The following is a 13,133-nucleotide window of genomic DNA, read 5'->3' as shown; positions in this document are numbered from 1 at the left end:
TTTAATGGACATTTCTAGAGATACATACAGCTTCTCTTTCTTGTGGTGAACAGTGCTCTTTACTTATAAACCTCGCCGCTCTCCGACCATCTCCGTCTGCCTAGCTGGATGTTGATTCCACGAAGCAAGCAGCACTTAACCTTTCATCAGCCGTGTGAGTCAAGGAGGAAAGATGGTGATAGAGGAGAGGTGGAAGGATGCATGGATGCCACAACGGCGCCATTAAACAACAGCGCGTGCCGGGAAACTGATGAGATTTTCGTGGCTTTGAGGGAATCGGCAGCGGCGACAATGACACAAAAACTCCCACATATTCCCAGGGAAGCGCTCTAGGTTTTAGTTTTGTTTATTTGTTTTCCCCCAGCAGCAGTGAGGTTAGATAGATGGCGAACGAGAGCTGAAGGATCCCGGGAGAGGTCAGGAGGACAGATTTCAAGGCACGCACACATATGGGTCAGAGATGTACTTGACAGGCCGTCTCCTCTGTCACACATACAGCCCACACACAAACACTTCAGAGCTGCATCAACGCCAGCCTCTCTTCCAGGAACAGCACTTGGTCCAGAAGGCCCTCGCTGCAGGAGGAGGATGGGGGGATGGGGGAGGCGAGTGCGGAGGAGGGAGGGAAAGGGGGAGGAGGGAGGGGGGGTCAGCAGGAGAGACAGGTGAGAGGGAGGGAGGGATGAGAGAGAGCGCGAGAGCGAGAGAGAGAGACAGTGATGACACTCAGTTTTGAATGTCACCACGGTGCTAAAGACCCCCACTAACCTTTTGGCTGGAAATGAGGGCTGGAGGAGGAGGGGGGAGGAAACAGACAGGCAGGCAAAGATGGAGGGAGAGAGAGAGAGAGAGAAAGATGGAAAGGGTGAGAATGAAAGAAGAGGAGGGAGGGAGTGCATGGGGAGTGAGTGGGTGAGGGGTGGAGCGATAGAAGGCAAGATGAAAGAGATGGGAAACAAACAGCACCACTTCTCATGTCTGCTAACAGGGCTGCCATCCACGACACATGATGACAGGAGACAAAATGGCCACCCCTAACAAACACCGGCTCTGATACCCAACACCAGACTTTCACCAGTGAACTGTCCAGCAGGAGCACGGCAGCATCAGGTGCTTTCTGCCCTGCACAGGGAACAACACCGACAGGCCGTGTCCTCCACCTCCGAAAATACAAGTTTGATAATCAGGGAATGTTTTTGTGACTTCAGGAAAGTTGTCATGTTGGTGAAATATGCAGGCCTTTTAAATGCAACTGCCAAGAGAGCATTCCCCACCTGCCATGTTTTAGATTATCCCAAAACCTTGCATCACTGCTTGCTAACTGGATAAACAAGTCATGGCACCTGCTACCAGCCAGCGACACCGGTCATTGTGCTTTCTTATTTCTTTAACCTTCAATTGTAAGAACAGAGACCTACCTAAGGCATACAGATAAAGTGGATTTGCAACTTTAAAAATCGTGTAAAAGCTGAAATCAATAACATGTTTATCAGCCTGCAGCTTTCAATTAATATATGTGAAGCACTATACTAAGTTTTCTTTTAAAGGGACATTAATCGCCTGTACCTCAGAACTTAAACACTAAATATATAAGTCACATGGTCGGGTTTCTTTCTGTAGCTAAGAAAATATCATTTTCTGCCTTGGCAGTGTCTGCAGGCTGAAGAGCTTGCTGAGAGGCTGTGTGAAGAGCTCTACTGATCAGCTGTTAAGGGCAGCATGGCCTGAGAGGACTAGCTGCTCCTCAGATTTGTGCTTTGAGCACAGGTTACTGTTTGAAAATCGACAGCAATGGTTACTGACTCATAACTCGGGCGTTCTGGGTACATTTCACCCACATCCACGGTGGAAATTCCACCCTTTGTAGTAGGATTTAATATTCAGTAACTAACTTAAAGTACTGCTTACTTAAAATATATTACTTTGAGGTACTGAGGCGGTTTCATGCAACCACAGACACTTTGACAGTGACATGGTATCTTGATGATACCCTTATACCACCTTGTTCTTACTAAAACAAAGTAGAGCTGCAAAATACTGACACAGTTGCTTATCTCTGGACAAATTTTAAAATTTGTTAGTAAACTTCAGCACCTAAACGGACCAAGTATGTGAGTAGGTGCTAATGCTTCAAGTTCGACATTCGGTGCATCCCTAGTGCCAACATGTCAGCGCAATTGCTGGTGAAATTTACTTGACTTTTGATTACAACCCACAGGAAATGACTCAATTCACTATCAGAAAGTGATCCATTCGGTCGATAACATTTAAAAGACTAAAGGAGTAGCATGTGTGACATTTAACCGCCATTCAAGTTAGCGGAGGGCTAAACCGAAAGTTAGCTTGCTCATCCGCCAAAAGTAACCACAGTGGACGCTATAACGCTACAGCTAACTAGCATTTTGGTGGCACACTCGCACTAAGTATAAACGCATGGCTACGCAGATGTAGCAGCCTTTAACGTGACTTGTTTTGTGAAAACGTGAACGGATAAAAGGGTTGTGAAAGTAGGGCTGGGCGAAAATGGCCAAAAATGTGTTCACAATAAAAACATTTTATATCATTCCATATCGCTAATTATCACAATACATGTCAAATCATTGTTTCTTTAAAGTTTAAAGGCTGATTTTTGCTCCTAAGTGAAAAGAAACCAGATGGTTAATTGTGTGGTTAAACTTTTCTTTATGGTCAGAATGTGACAAACACTTGATGCCAAACAGGTTTAACATGATAAGTAAAAGTAAGTAGTAAAGTAAATATTTTTATAGAAAAATTAAAGGCTAATTTGTCCGTGATTCAAATGAATTAAACCAAATATTTATTGATATATTGAACATTTATTATATTGAGGAAAGTTATACTGCGATAATCATCATTATTGTTTTATTGCCCAGCCCTATGTGAAAGGGTAACTTCATTCAGATTTGGAAGAAATACGGGCGAAAGGCAGGAAGAGAAAAGGCGACGTCCAAAACTAACGTGCTACATTCGTCTCAAGTCGTAAAAAAGAGTCGCCACAAAACTAGTGAGCAGGCCGGACTTGTGGGGATTTTGTCACTCAATAGCACAACTCACAAGTTAACTGTGCGAAAAACTATTTTCTCAAGTTTTGAGTTGGTATACATATTTACACACTGTGTTTGAATGTGTCCAAAAGATAACCAGCATGGGATGTTGGTCGATACACAAAGCAGAGAGAGAAAAATGAGACGGGATGGACAAAGAAGTGAACAATGGTCATTTTCACTAGCAGAGCACAACACAGTGCTCTCTGCATGCCAACAGGGGCACTACTGACTGTCCACACACGCGCTTATTTCACCTTTGTCCTCTCCTCATCCGGACCCTTTTCCTACATTATAACTTTATCTTTCTTGCTCTTCCTGAACCAGCATGTAACCTTAAAAAAGGTCACCAGAAAGTGAAATGTTCAGATAGATAGCACTAATGATTCATAGGTCAAATGAACAGTGAAGAGCTTATTCACAAAACATGACACACTGACGGACACCTGTTCCAAACAAAGTGCGTCTTTCATTATCCCAACGAACGACAGCGGCACGGTTAAATATTTATGGTTATCACAAAGTGTTTGAATGTGGTGAAGATCATAAATGTGGAGAACGGGCGCATGGGTATTGCACTGGAAATTGAAATTGCATCTTTCTGTGAAATCTCAATTAAATGCCTAACTTCAATGTTGTGTTTCGTAGGAAATGAGTCACCTCGCCGCATGTGGTGTAAACCCATATCATAACCCCCAACGTAAGGCGGCAGGGCTTTCCCAGCCTTTGTGTGAAGCCACGTCGGCGACAACATGTTGGACATTGGACTGAAAAAGGGAAATGAGAAACTTCTAAACTACATTAGTTTTTATTGGTACTGAGCACACAGGATTAACATTAACACTACATATTTGCTTTAGTTAAATGGGCCAAACAAGCAATTTATAAGGTAAAGTTATTGTTCCGGTAACTTTTAAAGCACCATTTAGATTTTGAGACGCTCGTTTCCTGTTGTTTCCCATGTTAACGCCTGTATTATCCCTCCATGCCCTCTGACTAGTGCTGCGCGATATGGCCAAGAATCACGATAAGAAGTTTCATATCATTCAATATCGATAATTATCCACGATAAATGTAAAATAATTGTTCTTTTTAACAAGTTTAAAGACTGATTTTTTTTTTTTTTTATCTCCTGAGTGAAAAGTTGAAGAAACCAGATGGTTAATTGTGGTTTGAAACACTTGAACAGTAGATCACGTCCCAAATCAGAGGTAAGAGAAAAATTAAGAGCCAATTTGTTCACAACTCAAAATTAACTGAATCAGACACTTGAGGAAAATTAAATCGCAGTATCATTACCGTTTTATTGCGCAGTCCTGCCTCTGACTACGGATGAAAACGGTTACCGGTTTAATGATAAACCATGGTACAAATTTTGATTACCGCGCTTTGGTAAATACGGTCCAGCATCAACCAAAGTTAGCAACAGTCTCCATGAAGCAGGTGTGCACACGTTACAAGGTTTAGTCACCCGACCAACATATATTGTTCATTTTAAATCTGGCAATCGTCAAATTAGTTGTAAAAGCGTCCCAACAGAGAAAACGCTTCACTCCTACACAAGACTCTGTGTCAGTTGTTGGGCTCATTGCAGTTACTATTTGTATTCATGTAAATGTGCATGGGGACATTTCCTGATAATAGATTGTATAACAGCTTTAATGTTAATGCAAATTTGATATGGTTTTATATGTCTACATAAAGGTATTGGCTGTAGGTAGGTAATTTATTTTTGTCACAATACAGCAGGTTATAGAGTGAAATTGAGTTTGCAACTCCCTTCTGCAACTTAGTAGACAATATACATATATAAATAGAAGCAATTATAAAAATGGTAAACAGAAATAAACTACATTCAATGGAGCAGTGCTGAGGATGAGTTTGAGCTGTAATTTTAATGTTTATATAAACAAAATTTGTTTTTTTCCCCCCCATATAAAAAACATGGTGAAAGTGTTTCAGTGTTTTTCCACTACATTTGACCATTTTCAGCACATCTAGAAAATACCGTGATACGTTTTGTTTGTGTTGGATTTTTTATTTTTTAAACCATTTAAGTTAAGACAAGCAACTCCAAGGTCACCAACACGCTTCCACAAAAGCCAACTTGAGTTTGAACAAAAAAAAACTACCACAAATCTGCCTGAATGAAGCCATTTAAAAAATATATATATATTAATTTAAAATGCAAAAAAAACAACATTTAAACAGCTTGTCCAAGCTCCAGCTCAAACTGCCTCTTGTTGTCTAAAGGTTGAGAAGGAGTGCCTCAACTTTTAACCACAAGAAAAGAGAGACAAATGGGAGAGAGGCCAAATAGTGCTGAACATCTGTTGTGTACTGTGTGTGTGTGTGTGTGGTCGGGGCCTCTTATCTATCCCTCTGTGGCCCCCGCTAAACATGACTAGCTGCCATCTTGGCTCACAAACACAAGGTGGTGGTGGGGGTAGCAGCAACTCCTGGATCTACTGCCGACAGGAGGTGGAGGCTATGTATATAAAAAAACAACAACTAACAAGCGCAAGTACAGTGAAGTGTCAGGCTGAATAAAAAGGGTAGTAAACGTGTGCATGCTTGTTTTGTTTCCCCCTCGGAGACAGCAAAGCAAAAGTTGCGTGAGGGCGAGAGAGAGAGACGGTGACCATTATGCAAGTTGACCGACTTACTGAACACACAATGGGAGACAGAGAGCAGGATAGATGCATTACCGTAACGATACAAGAGAACCGGCAGGTGTTTTTAAGAAACAAGAGTAGCACATTGCAGAACTTAAGCCGGCCGGATACAACGTTACCAAACAAAGCTCTCATAACAAAAAGCGGAAAAGGGGCCGTTTAAAAAAAGAAAGTTACTTTTAACCTCGACAATGATGCGTTCAAGTTACTTTCCTTGCCCGGGAGGTAATGCGGAGTCAAGTGATAACCGCCCCGAGCAGGTTATGGAGGAGGAGGAGGAGGAGAAGAGGGGGATAAGAGGTCTTGGCTTGTACACAATGAGGAGGAGGAGGAGGAGGAGGGAGCTGGCTAACAGGCTAGCTGAACTTCTGTGTCCTAGCCGCTTGGGGCTAAACCTCCAGCAGCAGCAGCAGCAGCTAGCGCGGCTAATTAGCCCATCAACGGCGTTTTAGCACGTCGTCCCGGAGCAAAGATGAACGACCGTTTGCATTTCGGATTTTTATTAAAGTAAAAAAACAAACAAACAAACAAACAAAAAAAACACCTTCCCTTCTCCAACATAACCCTCTATGTCTGGGCGAGAGTGTTTTTTTTCTTTAATTATACAGGTGAAACGGGGGTAAAAACGTGGTGGAAAAATCGCACTAGCTTCCCTCCTCTCCAATAAAACTGGCGACTGCTTCGGACACTTCGGCCCCCGTAGTTCAATGAATAAATAAAAACTAAATCCATTAGCAGAAATATACTTTTAATGTGGACACATTTTAATTCAACCCACGCGGTTCTCTTCTTGGACGAAAAGAGGGCGATTAATGCCAAGTACGTTACCCTCCGCTGGGAATCTCCCCCCTCCCTCCCTCCCTCCCCGAGAGGAGGCTCACTCAGTCGGCCAGTGACTCACCTCTACGCTCGGGCCACCTCGTGTCTCCTGGAAGCTCCAACACAATTAGCTAACGGAGCTAACGCACTTTACTTTAAAACAAATAAAGACAAACTGAATGACTGCACATCACACAAAGTCACACAGGAGGGGGAGAGAGCTGAGAGGCTTCTCCGTGTTGCGCGTGGACATTTTCCACTTTTCAACTAACTAATGGGACTGTTGTGTGTGTTAGTGTGTGTGTGTGTGTGTGTGTGAGCGATGCAGCGGGTGGCAAAGCTAAACTTGGCTATTGTTAGCATGTCGGCATGGACGGCAGCCCCGCGGACCTTCAATGACTTTCTGCTGGGAATAAGTCATACACGTTAAATAAATGAGAACCCAGCAGCCTTGAAGACCGTCTGTCGAGGCAAGTTAGCCCGGAATGAATCGGGATGATAAACCCCACAAACTCGTACGCCGGATTAAAGAGTCCAAACGCGATGGAGGAGGAAAAAAGTACGGAAAACTTACTATTAAGAGAGAATCCGGACGGTTTTAATTCAGTAGTCGCTATGAAACCATCACACTCGTGGTGAAAAATAATTTAAAAATGCAGTCAGCTTACCCAACAAGCTCGGTCACTTCGGGCTTTTTTCTTTTTTATCAAATCAACTCCTCGTTAGTGGGGTTTGTATCTCCGCTGGCTCGCTTTGAAAGAAGGAGAAAAAGAAGAAAAAAAAATCCACCGTGGTCCCTTTTTCGTTTGAAATATAAATAAACAGACGCGGAGAGAGAGATAAAGCAGAGGAGGAGGAAAAAAAAAAAAGTTCAAGTTTGTTTTTCATGAAATATTTCTCCGGCGTGTCTCGCATCCGCGACCTCGCCGACTGGTGTGTGCGTCGCTTCTTCTCTCCTTTGTGTTAATTTCACTCAAATCGAGTTTAATCCGATCGATCCCTCGGCTGGTCGCGCTCCCGAGTCCTCCCCTCCAGACACTCGCTCACCTTCCTCGGCCAAGGGGGGAGGGTGGGTGGGGGTGTGGGGGGGGGCGCGCTCCCGAGGACCTCTCGTACAGACAAACAGGCGGCGTGCGCGGTCACTGACCCCGCCGTGCCCGTGTGACGTTCAGTTCTCATGGAGGCATGGTAAAAAAAAAAAAAAAAACACACGAGCGTTAATTCAGTTCAAATGGGATTTTTGTGCGGTTTATTTTTAATTTGTTTTAATGGATAAGACATTAGAATCGTGACTCCCACGGTTTTTTACCCGACAGACCTATCAGGTGGTCCTGAATACCCCTTTATGGTCTTGTTCAATAGTTGTTTTGGCCAAGTGGTTTCAACCATTTACAGTATTGTAAAACTTAAATTAACAGCCCAGGCTTTTATATTTGCTTAAGGGGAGACACCGCAGTCAAATAGGCTTTATTTCTCGTTGAATATGCACACAAATCCATTTTCCTGCACATTAATAAGACTTTTTTATCTTGTTTTATTGTGATAAAATACCAAAAAGGCCAGAAATTTACAGAACAGTTTATCAAAATGTTGTTTTATCATGGATTTATTGAAAATATAGCCTCTTTTCCACATATATACAGATAAAATGTCATATAAAATGAAAACGACAAAAGATATTTTATAAAAACTCTGTAAATATCTTGCTTTAAGACCTAAGAAACAATGTGTAAAATGATAAAGCTCTAAATGCCTTGAAGAGCGAGGAAAATGACTTGGCAAACAGGAAATATGTCATTTTGAGAAAGTTTAGCTAACGCAACAGAATACACTTGGCTGTTTGTAACATGAACATCCCTTATAAATTTTTGTTATATGGACTAGCCAACGTTGTTCTCTGGAAAACAAACTTTGAAATGACATGATTCAATACGGAGAGTTTTAAAAAGACATTTAATTGGAAAAGGCTAACAAAGATAAGATTTACGCTATCTGAAGTTGACGAACTAGGTTTAAATTAGACAAAAAAAAAAATCATGTTTATATATATTAATCAAGATTGTTTTGTACATTGTATGAAAGTATGGTAAAAATAGTAGCAAAATAACTTGAAATATCATTTTGGACAGTGGTGTCCCGCCTTAAATCACTGAACTCACCCTTTAATTCAGAAACAGGCCTCTAATACCGTCACTATGCCAGTATATCTAAATGAATAGTACTTTGGAGCTCATTGTTTCCATAAAATATGGCTAAACTATTACATTGTGAAGAATATAACCGATCTAACGATGTTCAGCAAGAACATGGTGGGCTTTAAGAGGTTTTATACATCCAGGCGTCTATTTGAGACCTGTGTCTATTTATGAAAATGTTTAGCCACAAGATGCCAGTAAAAAGGACAGGCGTCTAAATGGGACTAGGTCTTTTAATTAAAGTTTTACGGTATCTTTACTTTTGGCCTCTTGTTGTCTTTTTCCAACTAGTCTTTGTGCAGTTCAACTTACAGGTTGGTGAAAAGCGAAGGCATGTCTTGTGCAGACCACCATTGTTGGTAACTTGTTGTGACATTAGCTATAAAGATCAGCATGACTCAAATTGGTAATCTTACTTGTGTAGTAAAATATGTGGATACATATTATCAAATCACAATTTAAATGTGTACAAATTAGTGGAGCTTCACTATTTTTCCATGTACTTGGGGTACTTGTGCGCCTGGTTGTGAATCACTGCATTAGAAGACGAGATGGTGGATATGTTAACACCTATGATTTTCAGTGGTGGACAGCCACTAAATACTGTACCTAAGTACAAATTAGAGACACTCGTACTTTACTTGAGTATTTTCTTTTCATGCCACTTTCTACTTCTACTCCACTACATCTCAGAGGGAGTATATTGCACTTTTCACTTCACTACATTCATTTTACAAATTAAGATATTAAAAAAATAGGTAAAGATCTCCACTTTAGCTTCAACATCACAACACTAAAATCCTGCTTTACATTAATGCATGAGGAAAAATAATAATCCCAATATTTAATATTTATACTAAGTGTAACAGTCACAGGACAGTGAGTACTTTTGCTTTTAACACTTGAAGCACATTTTCCTGATTATACTTACTCAAATTTACTTTAGTAACATTTTCAATGCAGTACTTTTTTTTACAGTGTGGTGTTAGTACTTTTACTTAAGTAAAGAATCTGAATACTTCGTCCACCACTGATGATTTGTACGTCCCTCCTGTGTGTGTGGTTGGGAAAAGAAAAAGTTCCAACTAATTTCTATGTACAGTATGTACTTTAGGACGTTGTTCAAGAGTTTATAAAATGTTGGTGTTAAAAGTGTATGTTGTTGTTATGGACTTACAGCAGTAAGACCAAAATGAACCCTTTTGTGCATGCATTTTACAGTCATTGCTCCACTTCCCTCCCTTATTTTGAATTTACGATGCAGTATATCAAAATGACAGAGATGTTAAAGGTAATAATCAAATGGAATTGTAGACAACGCTTTTGCGGGTCCGCCATGTGGCGGTTGAAACATGGTCCTGTAACTTAAATGGTTTAAAATGGCTTCCAATTATCTGTCCACTGTAGTGGACCTCATGCATGAATTAAATATCGGTAATAGTGGTTTTAAAGTGGTGTTTTTCTGAGGCCCTCCCTGGACTGTTTCAGGGACCTTGCAGCCACTGGGTCAAAAATTCTTCATTACCATGATTGTGCAAACAGGAAAAGTGTCAAGCCAACAAGAAATAAAAACTTCATGTTGTGGATTATGACTGACATGAGCACAAGGTGGGGGGGTCTCTATTTCTTTCGTTTATCTGACCATGAATGCCTTGTATTGACAAACTATGTATCTCTATAATTGTGCTGTAAATAAATGCATCTGGCATCCCGGCAACGTCATGGATTGGTGGAACATTTAGAGCACATTATTTACCTGTAACCCAGTTATGCCGACAAAACCTCTGTCTGTCATATAACAGTGTTGTGTTTTTGCACCAATTAAAGGACATTTTTTTGTGCATGTAATTGTCGTGTTAAAGGGGAACTGCACCAGTTTTACACATCAACATCTGTTTCCACGGTTTTGTGGAGTGCTACCGCACGCGTGGAAAAAAAGTTGTGAAAAAGCCTCTTGTGAATCTAGAAGGAGCTGCGCGAATCTGATAAATGTCCTCTAATGATGTCACGAGAATACAAGTATAAAAACAATTTTATATATCGTGAGGCATTGAGATTGATAGAAATCAGTTTACCAGACCTCTGTAGTGTGCTGATAAGCTCTGCTTTAGGCTAGCGGCTACATTAGTTACCATTGGCATAACACATCCTAATCTGTTAAGTCACGTGACTTTTGTATGAAGAAGAATATGCTCTGGTTGTGTTACATCGATATTAACTCGAGTCTGACGATATTATTTGGAGTGTAACACTAGATCAGTGGCGTAGCCAACAATGTTTGAGTTCAGCTGAAGCTATAGCTCCAAATCAAGTATCCTTAAAGTTTTATCCAAATTTATTTTACTTCTTGAATCATGCTATAGCTTTGTAAAGTATTTGTAAGGTTTGTTTTATCCGTTTGGACTGCCCTAAAATGATGAAATGATGGTGCATATCACGGACTGGCAGTGATGCGGATGTCCCTGACACGACCAGCAATTTGCTTATCATAACAATCTGGCCATCAGGAAGGAGGCCTTTAAACACACACACACACATTCTTTATCTACTTTCTGAGTTCCAGCTTTCTGCAAAAAAAAAACTTCTAATATGATTAAATATATACATGTAGGTTGTATTAGTAGTTATCTCATACAGAATATTGAGTTACAAGACATTTTTTACATGGAAGCCATCCACACTGTATTCTCTCGCCCAAGAGGACCACACCAGTGTTTCGCATTTTGTCGCTCATTTTCTACCAATGATTTTTAACAAAACTTATATCCCTCCCTTTCAGACAGCCCCTAGTTTCAGCTCATTTCATTTGAACATGAACGTGCAGAGACTTGAAACCTGCTTGTGTTAGGCAATCCGGCACAGTGAGCATTGTGCCTCTGCTTTAATTATAGTCAAAGTTCTGTTATCATAGCGCGATATGGAGTTGAAAGTGCAGACGAGAGAAGACTCTATACTGCATTACACAAAAAGGTTATCCGTCTGTAAAGCTGGATAACTTATTTTCCCTTCATACACTGGCATATACTTTTTGCTAACACGGTGGAAGGGTTGGTTTTCAAGGTAGGAAACATTTACAGTAAATTACATTTACTCATTTAGCTGACACTTTTCTCCAAAGCGACTTACAATTGCTATGTATATATCAGAAGCCGCACGCCTCTGAAAAAACCTGGGGTTAAGTGTCTTAAGTGGGGAATCGACCCCGGGTCTTTCACACCAAAGGCAAGTGGTCTTATCCACTGTTCCATCACCACTAAATGTAAATGCTCTGTATTTGTAAAGCACCTTTCTAGCCTTTGCGACTACTCAAAGTGCTGTTCCACTCAAAGTGCATTCACCATTCACACCCATTAATACACCGGTGGAAAGGTGTAGATGCTGAACCTCTTCAGCATCTTGCCCAAGGACACTTCGAAACCCAAGAGGAGCTGGAGATTAAACCGCTGATCTTCCGATTAACGGGCAACCCGCTCTACCTCATGAGGTACCACAGCCGCCCCTGTACAGTACAACACACCAAACAAGAAATTATTCTGCCTCAGCGTCCTGTCGTTGGTCGTTCTCCTCATCTTCCTTCTCCAACTCCTACTGTTCCTCATCCTTCACCTCTTACTCCTACACTGCTTTTCCTCCTCTTCCTCTCTGGTGTCCTCTACCTCTTCCTTCAGATTTCTCTGGATCCATTGTTCCAAAACTGAATGAACTGGCCCTTTTATCTACTGCAGACCCTTCAGTAGATAAAAGGGCCAGTTCATTGGTATGTTATCGATTATGACTCCTTGTGTTCATGTGCTAATTGAGCGAACAATATTGAATATCAGTGCTTTCTAAACTACCACATGGTGTAGGCAATGAGAAATGACGGGATTTGTGTGCAGAGTTTAGGGAAATGGGTGTGATTTTTAGTTCAAAAGCCTGTTTATAGTGTTTAAGCAACTGAGAAAAACTGTAATTGCAAACCTCTGTGCTTAAAGGCTGGAACAGAGCACTTTATTTAAGGTAAATGACAATCAGCATGAGGCAGGGATGAGGATTAACACCTGTAGAAAGTCATGCTAGCAGCTCTGAGGCTGTACTTTGAGCTAAATGCCATCGACAGCATGCTCCAGTGTTGCTAACATGCTGTGCATTGTGATGCTAACATTTGCTAACTAGCACCAAAGTCCAAAGTACAGCTGAGGCTGATGGGAATGTCATTAGTTAAGAGTTCTTTAGTCTGTTAAATTAGGACCTGACGATGATGCTGGATGAAGAGTAATTACAATTCACTCTATGAAAGTCTGCACAACATTTCATGGCAATCCTGAGCTATTTCAAGCGTTGGTGGACTGACCGACTGCTGTGTGACTATAAATAGGAGTGTGCGATGAAAATAATGT

The 13,133-nt window shown here is 41.1% G+C and overlaps 1 protein-coding gene across 1 annotated transcript in view; it reads right to left on the bottom strand.

Moving 5' to 3' along the window:
• Window positions 1–7,623, bottom strand: part of chd7 (chromodomain helicase DNA binding protein 7) — an 82,185-nt gene extending 74,562 nt beyond the window's left edge. The window contains 1 exon segment of the mRNA XM_038718884.1: window positions 7,228–7,623. The gene's annotated coding sequence lies outside the window, so the exon portion shown is untranslated.
• Window positions 7,624–13,133: the final 5,510 nt, after the last annotated feature.

This window comes from Micropterus salmoides, unplaced genomic scaffold, assembly GCF_014851395.1.
Source record: "Micropterus salmoides isolate LMB-PRFRI ecotype aquatic unplaced genomic scaffold, ASM1485139v1 Ms_hic_scaffold_14, whole genome shotgun sequence".
In the NCBI taxonomy this organism is placed as follows: domain Eukaryota; kingdom Metazoa; phylum Chordata; class Actinopteri; order Centrarchiformes; family Centrarchidae; genus Micropterus; species Micropterus salmoides.
This window is presented reverse-complemented; position numbering and strand designations above follow the sequence as displayed.